Consider the following 17009-nt stretch of genomic DNA (forward strand, 5'->3'; position numbering starts at 1 on the left):
GCTGTCATGTTTCCCAGATTAATAAAACAAAAAAAATCAGAAATGATGTAAGCACAATGTTCCATTGAGGGCCAAAAACATTAATTGTTTATCCCCCTCTATAGATGCTGCTTAACTTGCTGAAGTCCACCAGAATTTTGTGTTCAGAAAAAAGATATTGCATTTATAGTAAAACTCACACATTTCAAAATGATTTCTGTAGAAATGTCTTGAATTAAAGTCAAGGTTAGAAAGAGGGAATTTGTAAATTTCTGACTCAAAATTAAAAGCATAGTTCCAAATGATAGAGCACTTAAAATTGGAACTAAGTGCAAGTTCCTAGTTGATATAATGTGGATATCAGTAGTTTTAGGATTATAAAGAAGATACAGAAATGAGAAGACCACTCAAAAGACTGCAGCACCAGTAGTGAGGACCAAGGTATGGATAAGGGAAGCACAGGAGCGCTTACAGGATTGCTTTGAATTGGTGGACTGGACTGTATTCAGGAATTCATCTTTGAATCTGGATAAGTATTCCACAAATTCCCCACCCTCCGGTAAAGAAATTTCTTCACATCTCTATTTTAAATGGACACCCTTCTATCCTGAGGCTGTGCCCTCTTGTCCTAGACTCCCCCACCATGGGAAACATTCTTTCCATATCTACTCTGTCTAGGCCTTTTAACATTCGGAAGGTTTCAATGAGATCCCCCCTCATCTTTCTAAATTCCAGTGAGTACAGACCCAGAGCCATCAAATGCTCCTCATATGATAACCCTTTCATTCCCGGAATCATCCTTGTGAAGCTCCTCTGAATCCTCTCTAATGCCAGCACATCTTTCTTAGATGAGGAGCATAAAACTTCACAATACTCAAGATGTGGCTTCACAAGTGCACTATAAAACCTCAGCATCACATCCCTGCTCTTGTATTCAAGACCTCTTGAAATGAATGCTAACACTTCATTTCCCGAGTCAAGTCAGGAACGCTCATGCCATGACCCTGTTAATCCAAAAGGAGACCAATCCTGACATTACTCGCCAGACCAAGTGACCCAGTGGGTGGTAAAAGGATAAACCCTCGGCCCACTGGAAATCATGAAAATCGTTAGCCACAACATGCATGGCTGAGGAGAACTGGAGGAGATGGCAGTTGAATGTGTGGCTGAGGAGTTGGTCCAGGGGGCAGGGTTTTAGATTTTTGGATCCTTGGGATCTCTTCCGGGGAAGGTGGGACTTGTACAGATTGGATGGGTTGCACCTGAACTCGAGGGGGAGCAATATCCTTGCAGGTAGGTTTGCCAGCATGGTTTGGGAGGGTTTAAACTAAATTGCAAGGGGGATGGGACCCAGAGCGATAGAGCAGTGAAAGAAGTGCATGGAGTAAAGCCATATCTAACATATAGAGAGGCTTTGAGGAAAGAGAAGCAGAATAAACGGTGTAAAGACAGTAAGGTAGAAGGGCTGAAATGCATGTACCTCAATGCAAGAAGCATCAGGAACAAAGGTGATGAACTGAGAGCTTGGATACATACATGGAATTATGATGTAGTGGCCATTACAGAGACTTGGCTGGCACCAGGGCCGGAATGGAATCTCAATATTCCTGGATTTCACTGCTTTAAAAGGGATAGAGAGGGCGGAAAAAGGGGAGGAGGAGTGGCATTACTGGTCAGGGATACTATTACAGCTACAGAAAGGGTGGGTAATGTAGCAGGATCCTCTTTTGAGTCAGTATGGGTGGAAGTCAGGAACAGGAAGGGAGCAGTTACTCAATTGGGGGTATTCTATAGGCCCCCTATTAGCAGCAGAGATACAGAGGAGCAGATTGGGAGGCAGATTTTGGAAAGGTGCAAAAATAACAGGGTTGTTATCATGGGTGACTTCAACTTTCCTAATATTGATTGGCACCTGATTAGTTCCAAGGGTTTAGATGGGGCAGAGTTTTTGTTAAGTGTGTCCAGGACGGATTCCTGTCACAGTATGTAGACAGGCCGACTGGGGGAATGCCATACTAGATTTAGTACTAGGTAATGAACCTGGACAGGTCACAGATCTCTCAGTGGGTGGGCATCTGGGGGACAGTGACCACCGCTCCCTGGCCTTTAGCATTATCACGGAAAAGCATAGAATCAGAGAGGACAGGAAAATTTTTAATTGGGGAAGGGCAAATTATGAGGCTATAAGGCTAGAACTTGCGGCTGTGAATTGGGATGATGTTTTTGCAGGGAAATGTATTATGGACATGTGATCGATGTTTAGAGATCTCTTGCAGGATGTTAGGGATAAATTTGTCCGGGGAGGAAGATAAAGAATGGTAGGGTGAAGGAACCATGGGTGACAAGTGAGGTGGAAAATCTAGTCAGGTGGAAGAAGGCAGCATACATGAGGTTTAGGAAGCAGAGATCAGATGGGTCTATTGAGGAATACAGGGAAGCAAGAAAGCTTAAGAAGGGGCTGAGAAGAACAAGAAGGGGGCATGAGAAGGCCTTGGCAAGTAGGGTAAAGGAAAACCCCAAGGCATTCTTCAATTATGTGAAGAAAAAAAGGATGACAGGAGTGAAGGTAGGACCGATTAGAGATAAAGGTGGGCAGATGTGCCTGGAGGCTGTGGAAGTGAGCGAGGTCCTCAATGAATACTTCTCTTTGGTATTCACCAATGAGAGAAAACTTGATGATGGTGAGGACAATATGAGTGAGGTTGATGTTCTGGAGCATGTTGATATTAAGGGAGAGAAGGTGCTGGAGTTGTTAAAATACATTAGGACGGATAAGTCCCTGGGGCCTGACAGAATATTCCCCAGGCTGCTCCACGAGGCGAGGGAAGCGATTGCTGAGCCTCTGGCTAGGATCTTTGTGTCCTCATTGTCCACGGGAATGGTACCGGAAGATTGGAGGGAGGCGGATGTTGTCCCCTTGTTCAAAAAAGGTAGTAGGGATAGTCCGGGTAATTATAGACCAGTGAGCTTTACGTCTGTGGTGGGAAAGCTGTTGGAAAAGATTCTTAGAGATAGGATCTATGGGCATTTAGAGAATCATGGTCTGATCAGGGACAGTCAGCATGGCTTTGTGAAAGGTAGATCGTGTCTAACAAGCCTGATAGAATTCTTTGAGGAGGTGACCGGGCATATAGATGAGGGTAGTACAGTGGATGTGATCTATATGGATTTTAATAAGGCATTTGACAAGGTTCCACACGGTTGGCTTATTCAGAAAGTCAGAAGGCATGGGATCCAGGGAAGTTTGGTCAGGTGGATTCAGAATTGGCTTGCCTGCAGAAGGCAGAGGGTCGTGGTGGAGGGACTACATTCAGATTGGAGGATTGTGACTAGTGGTGTCCCACAAGGATCTGTTCTGGGACCTCTACTTTTCATGATTTTTATTAATGACCTGGATGTCGGGGTAGAAGGGTGGGTTGGCAAGTTTGCAGACGACACAAAGGTTGGTGGTGCTGTAGATAGTGTAGAGGATTGCCAAAGATTGCTGAGAGACATTGATAGGATGCAGAAGTGGGCTGACAAGTGGCAGATGGAGTTCAACCTGGAGAAGCGTGAGGTGGTACACTTTGGAAGGACAAACTCCAAGGCAGAGTACAAAGTAAATGGCAGGATACCTGATAGTGTGGAGGAGCAGAGGGATCTGGGGGTACATGTCCACAGATCCCTGAAACTTGCCTCACAGGTGGATAGGGTAGTTAAGAAAGCTTATGGGGTGTTAGCTTTCATAAGTCGAGGGATAGAGTTTAAGAGTCGCGATGTAATGATGCAGCTCTATAAAACTCTGTTTAGGCCACACTTGGAGTACTGTGTCCAGTTCTGGTCGCCTTACTATAGGAAGGATGTGGAAGCATTGGAAAGGGTACAGAGGAGATTTACCAGGATGCTGCCTGGTTTAGAAAGTATGCATTATGATCAGAGATTAAGGGAGCTAGGGCTTTACTCTTTGGCGAGAAGGAGGATGAGGGGAGACATGATAGAGGTGTACAAGATAGTAAGAGGAATAGATAAGAGTGGATACCCAGCGCCCATTCCCCAGGGCACCACTGCTCAATACAAGAGGACATGGCTTTAAGGTAAGGGGTGGGAAGTTCAAGGGGGATATTAGAGGAAGGTTTTTTACTCAGAGTGGTTGGTGCGTGGAATGCACTGCCTGAGTCAGTGGTGGAGGTAGATACACTAGTGAAGTGTAAGAGACTACTAGACAGGTATATGGAGGAATTTAAGGTGGGGGTTTATATGGGAGGCAGAGTTTGAGGGTTGGCACAACATTGTGGGCCGAAGGGCCTGTACTGTGCTGTACTTTTCTATGTTCTATGTACAACATTGAAGGCTTCAGCCATAGTAAAGCAGAAATCCTGGCAAACTTAAAACCGGACATCTTGTGCATACAAGAAACTCATAGGCTGAACAACCAACCCTATGTGCCAGGAATACACTTGGCTATTGACACCCCCAGTCAAACTTACGGAAGTGCAATCTTTGTTAAAGAGAAATCTATAGTAATGAGCACAGCAAACATCCAAGCTGGCTCAATGGAACTTCTGAAAGTTGAACCAAGACACATAAATATCATCTCAGTCTACAAGCCCCCCGAATAAACCATTCATGTGGCCACCTAACCTAGATCTCCAGGACAAAATGTACCTCATTATTGGTGACTTTACTAGCCATAACACCAAATGGGGATATGAGGATGACGATGCAAATGGAGAAGTTGTATCATGGGCTCCAAACAACAGCCTTGAGCTACTATACGAGTCAAAGGACACCCCTACCTTCACAAGTGCCAGATGGAGAAAAGGATACAACCCAGACCTTGCCTTTGTTACCTCGGTAAGCTCCAACCTCTTCATATGAACAGACCTCCAACATATACCCAAATCCCAACATCGCCCAGTTGAGGTAGAATCCCTTCAAGTTCTGAGACCTGTACCATGAAAGTACCTACCAAGATTTAACATGAGAAAAGCGAATTGGACATCTTTCGCAGAATCCCTTGATCAACTTATCAATACCATACCACCAGAACCTGATCATTATGATGAATTTGTCCGACTAATCTGGTAAGTAGCACAGCAGAACATACCTAGAGGCTGCAGATCCAAATATATTCAGGGATTGACTAGTGGTATCAAGCAAAGTTATGATGAATATGTCAACCTATACGACCAAGACCCGTTTGGTCAAGACACAATTGAAATAGGAGAGTCAGTTCTGTCCCTACTGAGCCAACAGCGATGGCAGGAACTGATAGAAAACACAGACATGACCAAGAACAGTAAGAAGGCATGGGCAACTGTTCGGAAACTCAACTCAGACAACAGACCACTACAGAGAATTGCTACCGTAACACCCAATCAGGTTGCCCACCAACTGATACTAAATGGTCAACCAAATAACAAGGAACGGAGGCAAAAGTAAAAGCAACATCAGGAGATGGAGTCAGCTCTCTCAAATGGGAATAACAACTTCCCATCTCTCACCCTAGAAGAATTAAAGGATGAAGTATCACAGCTAAAATCCAACAAAGCTGCTGGCATAGATGGGATTCTTAATGAATTCCTTAAACATCTTGGACCTAAAGCACTCCACTGGCTTCTGTCCCTTTTTATACCTTATACTTTATTGTCGCCAAACAATTGATACTAGAACGTACAATCACAGCGATATTTGATTCTGCACTTCCCACTCCCTGGATTACAAATATTAAATATTAAAAATAGTAAAAATTAGTAAATATTGAAATTTTAAATTATCATAAATAGAAAATAGAAAAATGGAAAGTACGGTACTGCAAAAAAAACCAAGGGGCAGGTCTGGATATTTGGAGGGTACGGCCCAGATCCTGGTCAGGATCCGTTCAGCAGTCTTATCACAGTTGGAAAGAAGCTGTTCCCAAATCTGTCCGTACGAGTCTTCAAGCTCCTGAGCCTTCTCCCGGAGGGAAGAGGGATGAAAAGTGTGTAGGCTGGGTGGATCATGTCCTTGATTATCCTGGCAGCACTGCTCTGACAGCATGCGGTGTAAAGTGAGTCCAAGGACGGAAGATTGGTTTGTGTGATGTGCTGCACCGTGTTCACGATCTTCTGCAGCTTCTTTTGGCCTTGGACAGGACAACTTCCATACCAGGTTGGGATGCACCCTAGAAGAATGCTTTCTACAGTACATTTATAAAAATTAGTGAGGGTTTTAGGGGACAAGCCAAATTTCTTTAGTTTTCTCAGGAAGTAAAGGTGCTGGTGGGCCTTCTTAGCAGTGAACTCTGCTTGGTTGGACCAAGTCAGATCATTTGTGATATTGACCCCAAGGAACTTAAAAGCTTTTAACCTGTTCCACTTGCGCACCACCATCAGCCCATGCGAAGAAAATAGACCCGTTGCTTAACTGTCGCCAAAGATCATTAAAGATACCTAAAAAGTGGAGAAGAGCCAAAGTTGTTGCTCTCCTAAAACCCAATGAAGACCCCAACATTCCTAAAAACTACAGACCGATTTCCTTGCTCTGCACCCTCTATAAACTCTACGAGAGACTCATACTGAAAAGAATATCCCCCTTAGTCAAAGATCTTCTAACACTAGACCAAGCCGGGTTCAGGCCAGGCCGCTCTTGCTGCGGTCAAGTCCTGAACTTAACCCAGTATATTGAGGATGGCTTTGAAATGCGACAAGTTACAGGGGCAGTATTCGTTGACTTAACAGCAGCATACGACACTGTGAATCACAGAGGCCTTCTACTGAAATTATCTAAAATGTTAAAGAATAAAACCACAGTCAAAGTAATAAGAAGCCTCATAGAAAATTGTAGATTTTATGTAGAAATGAATGGAATTAACAGTAGGTGGCGTCCACAAAAGAACGGACTACCACAGGGATCAGTCCTGGCACCTCTATTTAATGTCTACACAAACAACCAACCAACCTTTCCTACCACTCGCAGGTTTATCTATGCAGACAACCTATGCATAGCAACACAAGCTAACTCCTTCCAAGAAGCTGAAGTACAAGTTACAGCAGTCCTCAAAGCAATGAAGCAGTATTATGAAAAATGGTCTCTGAACCCAAATCCATCAAAAACTCAAGTGTGTGCATTCCACCTGAGGGATCAAGAAGCAGCTCGGAAACTCAAGATCTTCTAGTGTGGGAAGGAGCTCGAACACCATCCGACTCCAATTTACCTGGGTGTGACACTGGATAGGACGCTCTCATTTGCCACTCACATCCAAAAACTCAGAAGGAAAGTTGGCTCTCCTGAAATTCTCTCTTGAAAAAATTAGCAAGCACGAAATGGGGAGCTAATGCTGACACATTTACTGCTCAACTGCCCTAGCACTCTGCTATGCACCTGCAGAATACTGTGCACCTGTGTGGGGCAGATCAGCCCATGCAAAGAAAATAGACCCTTAACGACCCTTCGTTGCTTAACGAAGCCTGCCGAATAAACACAGACAAGTTGCGCCCCACACCCACTAACATCATTTACAGACTTGCAGGCATTGCTCCCCCAGAGATCCGAAGACACACTACAACAAAAATTGAAAAAGGTAAACAAAACTCCGATACATAGCACCCACTACATCATCATGTGCCAGTTTCCAACCGCCTAAGATCGAGGAAAAACTTTGCTGCAGTGGAGGAACTACCACACAGAACATCCCCCCAAACATACAGGATTGACCTCTGGCAACAAACAGAAGCCAGAACCCCACCAAACAATAGTGCAAGATCCCACAGAAATGTTGCCAGACGGGGCACTGCTTGACAGACGGAAGTGGTGCACTCTCAACAGATCGAGAGCGAGAGTTTGTAGGACGGGAGACAATATGGTGAAGTGGGGTTTAAAGACCAGCGAATTCTGTGAGTGTGGCGAAAGGGTGCAGAATATTGAACATGTTCTGCGCAACTGCCCACTCTCACCTGATTTAGCTGACACTGACCTACTCAACATCAACCAAACAACACTACAGTGGTTGGCTGTCTGGTGTGACAAGCTATGATGACAACTCCATTTCCCTTCCTTATCACTGACCCTACCTGCAAGTTAACCTTTAAGGTGTTCTGCACAAGGCCTCCCAAGTCCCTTTGCATCTCAGATATTTGGATTTTCTCCCCGTTGAGAAAATAGTCGGCACATTTATTTCTATCACCAAAGTGCATGACCATGCATTTTCCAACATTGTATTTCATTTGCCACTTTCTTGCCCATTCTCCTAGTGTGATAAAGTGCTTCTGCAGCCTTCCTGTTTCCTCAGCTCTCTCTGCCTCCCCACCAATCTTCATATCATCTGCGAACTTGGAGACAAAGCCGTCTATTCCAACACCCAAATCATTTATATAAACATAAGCCATAAAAAGAAGTCATCCCAACACCATGTTAGTAACCTTCCTGTAATACCATGGGCCCTTAACTTGGTAATCAGCCTCACGTGTGGCACCTTGTCAGAGGCCTTCTGGAAGTCCAAATATACAACATCCACTGCATCCCCTTTATCTATTCTACTTGTAATCTCTCCAAATTCCAACAGATTCATCAGGCAAGAACTTTCCTTAAGGAAATCATGCTGACTTTGTCCTATCTTGTCCTGTGTCACCAAGTTCTTCATAACCTCATCCTTAACAATTGACTCCAACATCTTCCCAACCGCTGAGGTCAGGCTAACTGGTCTATAACTTCCTTTCTGCTGCCTTCCTCCTTTAAGAGTGGAGAGACATTTGTAATTTTTCAGTCCACTGGCACCATGCCAGAGTCCAATGATTTTAGAAAGATCATTGCTAATGCCTCCACAATCTCCAACGCTACCTCTTTCAGAACCCTAGGGTGCAGTTCATCTGGTCTGGGTGACTTGTGTACCCTTAGGTCTTTCAGCTTTTTGAGCAACTTCTCCCTTGTAATAGTAACTGCACTCACTTCTCTTCCTTTACATACTGCAACATCTGGCACATCGCTAGCGTCTTCCCCCATTGAAGACTGATGCAAAATACTCATTTAGTTCATCTGCCATCTCATTGTCCATTATTTCTCCAGTCTCATTTTTTTTGTGGTCCTATAATCTCTTTTTTTTACATATTTGAAAAATTTTTTACTGTCTACTTTGATATTGTTTGCTAGCTTGCTTTCATTTTTCATCTTTTCCCTTCTAATGATTCTTTTAGTTGCTCTCTGTAGGGTTTTATAAGCTTCCCAATCCTCAATCTTCACGCTAATTTTTGCTTTATTGTATGCCCTCTCTTTTGCTTTTATATGAGCTTTGAATTCCCTTGTCAGCCACGGTTGTACTATTTTGCCATTTGAGTATATTTTTGGAAAACAACTATCCTGTACTTTTCTCATTTTTCCCAGAATCTCATACCACTGCTGCTCTGCTGTCATCCCTGCCAGCAGCTTCTTCCAATTTACTTTGGGCAACCAATCTCTCACACCAGTGTAATTTTCTTTACTCCATTGAAATACTGTTATGTCAGACTTTAATTTCTTCCTATCAAATTTCAAGTTGTGATCACAGGCTCCTGAGGGCTCTTTTACCTTAAGCTTCCTAATGCCTCCAGCTCATTGCATAACACCTAATCCAGTATAACTGATCTGACGAAGGGTCTCGGTCCAAAACATCGACTGTACCTCTTCCTATAGATGCTGCCTGGCCTGCTGCGTTCACCAGCATTTTTAGTGTGTGTTGTAATTGATCCCCAAGTAGGTTCAACAACAAACTGCTCAAACTACTCCTATACCCTCAGTACAAAGTTTAACCTTGGACATTCAGCTCCCAACTACAACCATCCTTCAGCCACGATTCAGTGATGGCAACAACATCATACCTGACAATCTGCAATAGTGCAACAAGATCATCCACCTTATTTCTTGTACTCCGTACTTAATTCTTCTACTCATAGGTGGGTTTTGCTAACTTTAATGGTATAACCCACTTTAAAAATTAACAATTGTCAGCAAATTTATGGGAAGGAAGAAGTTCAAAATTAAGCCAAAACAGAACCGAGAAAGACAATTGGGTGATAATGGGAGTAGGAAAAGGGACAGTAAGCATATTGTTACTTGCTAGTGGAAAATTGATAGCATGTGTGTGGCAACTGAAGAGATTTACATTGTTTTTCCCAAACCATAGAACACAACAGTTTTTCTAGACAAACTGCTTGTCAAACAAGCACGAGTCTAAACAGACAGCAGAAAGATTTATGTGGCAGTGAGGTTGAAGTGGGTTAAGCCATTGTACAAGTAAACTAATGTTCTCGGGGGGGGGAAGGACATAGGTCACAATGATATTAGAGAAGATATTGAAAAGTTTTTTCTTAACGTTGATTTTAAACTTCCTTTCTACAGTTTAGATCAATCCACTTATCTGCTTCAGAACATTATATTTTGACATTTAGAAAAGTCTATTTAACAATGCCAATATTTACCTGTAACACCCATAGGTGGCATTCTATTTAGTGCCTGCATTCTCAGAAGTTTATTTATCATTGTTACAATAGGATGAAAACCCATCAATGATCTTGCCTTAGTTTGAGCAGGGCCTATTGTTTCATGTCTACAACACTGGATGGCAGTGCAGAGAAATACCAGAAACCAATCCTGAAAAGATGCACTAAATAGCAATATGTAGTGGGCTAATATATGCTTCCATATGGTTACCTGAATACAATATTCTATCATACACACAGCCTAAGGCACTATACAAAATAATCAGTCTCATAACCAAGCATGCAAAATGTTGTCAGATTACAGGTCACGATGGAAGGGGAAAGGGTTGGCACTATATTTGGGTGCTGGGTTTAAAAACAAAATTGTGACTTTGGGGATTGCTTTGGGACATGAGAGTTTGGCTGCCCTGGTGGTCGGAGAGGGGTGGGGGGGGGAGGGGTGGAAAGCAAGACAGTATACCAGAAGGACCTAAAGAACATCCAGAGGGGAGGAAGAGTAGTTACAACATAAAATCTTAGAGGACTTGTTTGCAATACAAACCAGATGCCTTGCTTTCTTGGCAGATCTTTCTACTCGCACTAAAGAAAATCTCCATGCACCTTGAAAACCTGATTGTGCACACTTATTTGCTTAAAATCAGCTTTTGGTGAATATGAGTAAGCATCCGTGGACCTCTCTGGAACTTCAGTGCAGCATATTAACCAAGTTCCTGGAAGCAACTGCCATCCTACGGCAACTCTACAGTAAGCACTTAATGTTTAATAATCAAAGGTTTAATAAAATTCTCTTACGCCATCCACAAAACCTTGCACTAGATGGTAGTACCCTTAAGCATATTGGTTCTCAGAAAATTACAGGTCACGATGACATTAGGAAAGATGCTAAATAAAAAGTTTTTCTTAAAGCTGATCTTCAAAAAAAAATTTGTATCTATATAGCATTGTTAATAACACAAAACAATAGGCATACTGAATAATTAAACAAAGTTTGAGATCAAGCTATGAAAGAATATAGTATAGGGTGGCTGGAAGGCTGGACAGATGAGTGGGTTTAAAGATCACCTCAGCTGAGGAAAGATGTAAAGAAGTGGAATAAGAATTTCCAGAACTTTAGATCAAGTCCTACAACCTTTCATGATAATGACCACTTTCCAAGAGGCTATAATTGGAACAGTGTTAATATTTCAGAAGACTGAGGATGCAAGGATATCAAAGTATGTCAGCATGAGGCCAAAAAAGGATTTTTTAAAAGGAAATTTAAATTTAAGAAACGTAAATTTAAAATCCAACATCAGTGACTCCAACGATCTGGGTCATGTCCTTAATGATGACATCAGGAAGGAAGTACATGTGCATGTAGATCCACACCAAGGTTCAACAACACTTTCTTCTCCTTGCTATCAGGTTCTTGAAATGATCTGAAAAATCTTAATGCCATGTCAAGACCATTTCTTTCCCCCCCCAAATTGCACTACTGTCGTTCAGCATTTTATTATTATTTGTGGGCATGTTTGTATAATTTATGTTAATTTAATGATAACCAATGTTGTGTTTGTAATGCTGCAAAAAGTTAATTTTCATGGCCTCTGTACATGTATGACTTATACAATAAACCCCCCACTCACTATACTCAACAGTATTGTGTCTGCTGTGGAGACCTTCCGGTTTCTGGGTGTCACAATCCCCTAGGACCTGAAGTGGACACCCAACGCGGACACTCTTATCAAAAAGGCTCAGCAGAGGTTGTATTTCCTACGTCAACTTGGGAAGTACAATCTGCCTCAGGAGCCGCTGATTCAATTCTATTCAGGAATAATCCAGTCTGTTCTCTGTTCGTCCATCACTGTCTGGTTTGGATCAGCTACCAAACAGGACAAGAATAGACTCCAAAGAACCGTCAGGGCTGCGGAAAAGATTACTAGTGTGAAGCTGCCCTCGATCCAGGACTTATTATGCATCTAGAGTCAGGAAGCGAGCAAGCAGCATCATTGTAGACCCATCACACCCTGGACATCACCTGTTCCAACTCCTTCCTTCTGGTAGGCGCTTTAGATCACTGTATGCCAGGACAAATAGTCATAGTCATACTTTATTGATCCCAGGGGAAATTGGTTTTCGTTACAGTTGCACCATAAATAATAAATAGTAATAAAACCATAAATAGTTAAATAGTAATATGTAAATTATGCCAGAAAATAAGTCCAGGACCAGTCTATTGGCTCAGGGTGTCTGACCCTCCAAGGGAGGAGTTGTAAAGTTTGATGGCTACAGGCAGGAATGACTTCCTATGACGCTCTGTGTTGCATCTCGGTGGAATGAGTCTCTGGCTGAATGTACTCCTGTGCCCAACCAGTACATTATGTAGTGGATGGCAGACATTGTCCAAGATGGCATGCAACTTGGACAGCATCCTCTTTTCAGACACCACCGTCAGAGAGTCCAGCTCCATCCCCACAACATCACTGGCCTTACAAATGAATAGGTACAAAAACAGTTTCTTTATGTCATCAGTCTTATGAACACTTGAATTTTAGTCTATTATAAACCAAGTTCACCTGTACATACACAGGTAGACCTCATCGTACATAGTTCACAATTATTTGCACTATTGTTTTGTTTATTTTTTGATTCTGTACAGTGAGAGCTCAGGGAAACCAGCAACAAATTCCCTGTATGTGTCCACATACTTAACGATAATAAAGGATTCTGATTCTTAAACTTTGCACTACAGAGCTTTAGATAATACTGACTAAATATTTCAACAGTAAATGAGCTGACGAGGGAGTCAGCCCAAGTAGCAGAGATGGATTCCTGGAAGAAAAAGAGGGAAGGGGGAAATGATGTTAAAGGATTTTTTTTTTTTTTAAGCGTAGCTTTGAGAACAAAAAAAGGTGAACATCCAATAACAGGGGCATCAGGAGACGACACCATTAAGGAGGTAAACACCCTTCAATAGGAAAATTATGGGACAATACCATTAAATGCGACAAAGGTACTCCCAAGACCGTAGAGAATGATACCAATAAGAAAGTCTTTGACTACAAGTACGTTGGGTCAAGAATGATGAGTTCGGAGAAGGACATAAAGATACGGAAGGCGCTGGTGTGGAGGGCTATGACCGACATGAAGGAAATCTGGAAGTCGAACCTGACCAGGGGGCTTAAAAAGAGGATTTTCATAGCAGTCATAGAGTCCATTCTCACATACAGATGCGAGATGTGGACACTCACCAAGACGATGCGAAAGTCTCCAGATGGTTGTTATACACGAATGCTCCGGATAGCTCTTGACATGAGTTGGCAACAGCACATGACGAACGTCGAGCTCTTTAACAACCTACCGATGCTCACCAGTAAAATCCGGGCCAGAAGACTGCAACTAGCAGGGCACTGTCTACGCCACCCCGAGCTACCTGCCAGCCTAGTCATCATATGGGAGCACAAGCACGGGAGGATGAACCCTGGGCACCCTCCCAAGACTATGGTCAACATGGTCCTAGAAGGCAGCAGCGCAGCTAATGTAGATGAACTGAACACACTGATGAGGGAGAGGGAGAAGTGGAGAGTCCATCATTGTGCCCAACGCTGGCCCCTTAGGCTGGAGTTGATGAAGAAGTAGTAGTAGTAGTACCATTAAATGTGAAGTCAAGATGAAGAGAAACAGGAAAGTGGCAAACAAAATAGGGAGAAAACAGCACAAAGTCCAATTGCAGATATATACTGGGGCTGAAATTTCTTTATGCTTCTTAGATATCACAAGCCAACCTATTAGCAACTCTGAGTAGAAATAATCCATTTGGCCCTTTTACCTATTCAATGATTATGACAGTTTAAATTGGTACCAGTTTCCTGGACTAAATAATATCCATCATTCCCTGATTATCCAAAAATATATTAGTTTCTCTCAGATAAGCTTCTAAGGTTCTCTTGGGTAAAGGCGGCCAATGATTTACTTGCTCTGGAGAAAGGTGTTTATTTTAATCTCAGACCTGAACAGAAAATATCTCAACCTGAGACTGTTACACCCGGCTCTGGATATCCTTACGTCTACCTTTCAATATTGATAGGAATTACAATATGTTTCAATGTGATTGCCTCATTCTTCTTAATTCAGAGAATAGTGTCACATGGAATAATCCTCCCTAATATAGAAAACACAGAACAGGAACAGGCCTTTACAATTTAACACCAATTTAAACTGCACATCATCTATAAACCTCCATCCCCTGCCTGTTTGTGTCTGCTGAAATGTCTCCTAAACATTGCTTTTCTTAGGAATCCCAAGTGGATCCCAAGTTTCACTTGCTTGAACACAAATACACAATTCCTGAGGGGATATTTTTGGTGTGGGGCAGGGAGAAAACAGATCAAGTCTTAGCCATAAGCATCCAAATGTAGTTGTAACACAGCCATTTTTAATGCCAGAAAGGTACATTTACCTTTTTACTCAAATCCCCTCTCAATAAGGACTAATCGCCTTCCTAAATTGCTCTTTGTATCCGCACTTTCTTTATTTCATGTAGAAGTCAACGAGTGCCTCAAAAATAACATTTTTCAATCTCAGCATTTAAAAATAACGCTTTTATTTTTTTCTACCAAGGGATGACTTCATATTTTCTGCACTGTATCTCATTTACCATAGCTTTACCTGTTCACTTAGCCTGCCCAAATTTCCTCGTCTCGCCCAATTTGCCCAAGTCTCTTAACTTGTAATGCCACCCAACTCTGTGTCATCGAAAAGAAGATTACTAAGTTACACTGGCATAGCACAAATTCTTTCCATTTTGTGATCAGGATCAGTTGTGCATTTTGCTAGCTATCGAGAGAAAGGAAGGCTCAGTGCAGTCATATCCTTTTGCCAGCGTCATTAAATGGAGACATGGATGAAACAATTGACATTCGGCATATTAGCTGAACCACTGCCCTTTGCAAAAGACAGACATCATTTTAAATGAGTAAGATCATGGCAAAGCTGATAAAATTTTTAAATTGAACTAAATAAGCAAATAATTGAGCAAAACAGAAGCATAGACAAAAGAACATTTTCAGTTTTATAAAGGTCAACTAAAATGGGAATCAATAATGGCACATATAGCAATCATATTTCCATGGGGGTCTTTCTAAACATTCCAATGATCTACGAGGGGTGATTGATAAGTTTGTGGCCTATGGTAGGCCGAGTCAATTTTAGAAAACCTAACATTTTCAACATAGTCCCCTCCTACACTTACACACTTGGTCCAGCGGTCATGGAGCATACAGATCTTGGACCTCCAGAAAGTGTCCACAGCAGGGGTGATTGATAAGTTTGTGGCCTAAGGTAGAAGAGGTGTTATACAGCTCTCGTTACATGCACATGCAGTTCAACTCCTTCAGTGACTATACAGAAAGTTTGAAGTTAATAACTCATCTCCTTCTACCTTAGGCCACGAACTTATCAACTTACCAATCACCCCGATGAGTTATTAACTTCAAACTTTCTGCATAATCACTGAAAGAGTTGAACTGCATGTGCATGTAACAAGAGCTGTACAACTCATCTCCTTCTACCTTGGGCCATGAACTTATCAATCACCCCTGCCGTAGACACTTCCTGGAGGTCCAAGATCCGTATGCTCCACGACCGCTGGACGAAATGAGTAAATGTAGGAGGGGACTATGTTGAAAAATAAATGTACTAGGTTTTCTGAAACTGGCCCTTTTTACCTTAGGCCACAAACTTATCAATCACCCCTCCTATAACTGACTTTGCACGTAATACATCGCTTAAGTAAAATTCAAACCATATCTCATTGCATTTTAAAAATGTCTTCAACATATCGGAAAAGGTAACTACCGGCTTTCAATTTTGACCGGAAAAGCAGACTAAACTGTAGAATGCAAAAGCCAAAATAAAACAGCAGTCATTCATTCATTTCATAAAAATATCAATGGGCCACAGATCAACTTTCATGATTTTGTGTTCCATTTTGCTGTTGATTTCCAGATTGCCCAGTGTGCATCTGATACTTAAATTTTGTCTGTTTTAATTACAGTCCACCACTGTGATCTTGGCTCTGCAATAACTTCCTCCTTCTCCAAAGAGCATACTGCACTCTATGATATTCAGTTCCATTTTCAAGTTTTATTACATCTCATTGTATAAAACATTAGCAATCAACTTGTCTTAAAATCAACAGCTTAAATATACTGAATGAACAACTGAATTATAAAATATAGTATGCACCCTTGTATTTGTGTAGATAAGCTACCAATTATTTTTGTGAATCGTATCAACAGAAGTGGGCCAGAAACTATTTGCCGCCACTAAATTAGATCACTGCCGACCTGGACCTCAACTGCATTAATTGCCTTGATACATACAGTAAAACTCTTACCTAACAAAAAATGTTTTACTCTGCAAGTAAAAGACTTCTAATGAAACCACTACTTTGAGAGAGGAGTTCCAGATTTTCAATGTCGAACATTTTGTTTTAAAAAAAACCTTCCTGAACTCACTTCTAAATAATTTAGGAAAAAGTTCTTTGCTTCTATTCTAAGTGATCTTTTAACCAGCTTGAGCATGCTACGTAAATCACCCAAAACAAGCTCAAAGGAACAA

At 41.9% G+C, this 17009-nt stretch overlaps 1 protein-coding gene across 1 annotated transcript in view; it reads right to left on the bottom strand.

Annotated features, from left to right (window-relative positions):
- Window positions 1–17009, bottom strand: part of LOC134355552 (protein phosphatase 1 regulatory subunit 12B-like) — a 249629-nt gene that overhangs the window by 86807 nt on the left and 145813 nt on the right. The window lies entirely within an intron of this gene.

Source organism: Mobula hypostoma, chromosome 13 (assembly GCF_963921235.1).
Source record: "Mobula hypostoma chromosome 13, sMobHyp1.1, whole genome shotgun sequence".
Taxonomy (NCBI): Eukaryota; Metazoa; Chordata; class Chondrichthyes; order Myliobatiformes; family Myliobatidae; genus Mobula; species Mobula hypostoma.